Below are 2,077 nucleotides of genomic sequence, written 5' to 3'. Positions count from 1 at the left end.
AGAAAAATTAGTGTACTCTGAATGAAGAATGAATGTTCTTCCTCTTTTTCATTTCTTTTTAAATGTGTGTCTCAATCTGGGTATGAAATCGTGTGTGTGTGTGTGTGTGTGTGTGTGTGTGTGTATGTGTGTGTGTGTGTGTGTGTATGTGTGTGTGTGTGCGTGCGTGTGTGTGTGTGTATTCAATAGCAAGTTATTGTAGTAAAAACTAAAACCTAAGATTTATCAATTTACCTGATGGCTACAAACTTGCCATATAACATTTCTTCACAATACACTGGTTGTGAGATCCAGAGATCCAGAGATAATTAAAACCAAACTTTTGACTTTATCTTGATAGACTATTGAGGAAGAAAAGAATACTCTTTATGCTTGTTCATTTTGCCTGCACAACACTAAAATTAAAATTATACAAGACTATCATGACCTCTGCACAGGGATGACTCATACATTTGTGAAGGTTTCCAATATTTACATATAAAGGAGTCCACTGCTTTTTCAGTGAAAACCTTGAATGGAGAGCATATAGATGTTCTACAAACCCAAAAGACTGCAGATGCAACCCAGTAACACTATCACAATTGATAGAAAAACAAGAAATCATGTAGAGACAATTTAGACAATACCTGTCCACCAGTCCAACTCTACAGAAGTTATCAAATGAAAATTTTCATTGTGAAGAGAAAATAAATGTCCCCTAAGAGAATACAGGAAACAAAGAAAAAAGAAAATCTGACAACACTTAAGTTAAAGAGGAAAACCAAAACAAAACCAACAAACAAAAAGCACCACCACCACAGAATAGCAGGCATTAACAAACACTGTTCAGTATTACCTAATAAAAATACACAGCCTAACAGACTGGTTTCCCAACCACACGATGCACCTTCTCTACATACAATAACACACCTCATCACCAAGACAGTGTCATTCTTGCATGAAACAATGAAGAAAGGTATCCAATCAAATGGAACCAACAAGCAAGAAGGTGTAGCAACTTGAATATCTGGAGAAAATGTATTTCAAACTGAAACTAATCAGAAGAGATAGGAAATAACTCTACATCAAGGAAAATGAATCAAGGAGTACATATCATAATTCCTAAACATGCATGTATCAAAGACAAATGTACCTAATTTAATAAGAGAAAATTGTTACATCTAGAATCACATATAGACCCAAAAAGGATAGTTGTGTCTTCACTTCACGGACGGGTCATCCATATGAAAACTAAATAAGTAAACATTGAGTTAAATATCATCATAAATCAAAGGACCTAGCAGATAAATATAGAACATTGTACCTAAACAGTATATTCTTAGTAGCCATTGAACATTGTCTAGAATTGACCGAGTTACCCCACGTTGGGCGCCATATGTAAGGAGTATGGTTTTTCAGTCCACCACCTGTCCTTGTCCTGCTGCCACGCCAGCCCCACTAACACCTGAGACTCTGTATTAGATATAATTCTGTTGGCCAGTTAGTTGTTTCTTATCAGCTAGCTCTGTCTTAAGTATTAACCCATTTCTATGTATTTCCACGTGGTCTTACCAGCAAGAGGCATGTGGCGGTTTTCCCTACTCCAGACTCCATGTTGACTCCTCCTTACTACTTCCTCTTTCCTCCTTTTCTCCTAGTCCTGCCTATCTTGCTTTCCTATTAGCCAACAGTGTTTTATTCATTAAACCAGTATGAGAAACATATATACAGAATGACATCTCCCATCATCTCCTCTTTTCTGTCTAAATAAAAAGAAGGGTTTTAACCCTAACATAGTAAAATATATAACACAACAGTTATCAAATAAGAATCACAGTTAACAATATTTAGTCCATTAACATTTAGCAAGATTAAAAAACTATTCTATCATCTATCCTAAATTTGTGAGTCTAAAGTCCTATATGTAACATATCTTTAAGCTTAACTAAGGAAAATTATAACCATAACTATCTGTCTTCAACTCCTTCAAAGACCACAGAAGGATAGTATATAAACTCTAGAAATGACAGAGACATCTTGCCTTGTCAGTCACCTGAAGTTCTGTAATCTTCCATCTTCAACCCATAGGCCATAGTGT

At 35.6% G+C, this 2,077-nt stretch overlaps 1 pseudogene; it reads left to right on the top strand.

Moving 5' to 3' along the window:
- Positions 1–375: 375 nt before the first annotated feature.
- On the top strand, positions 376–474 carry LOC127226029 (uncharacterized; annotated as a pseudogene).
- Positions 475–2,077: the final 1,603 nt, after the last annotated feature.

The sequence above is a fragment of the Phodopus roborovskii genome, unplaced genomic scaffold, assembly GCF_943737965.1.
Source record: "Phodopus roborovskii unplaced genomic scaffold, PHOROB, whole genome shotgun sequence".
Lineage (NCBI taxonomy): Eukaryota > Metazoa > Chordata > Mammalia > Rodentia > Cricetidae > Phodopus > Phodopus roborovskii.
This window is presented reverse-complemented; position numbering and strand designations above follow the sequence as displayed.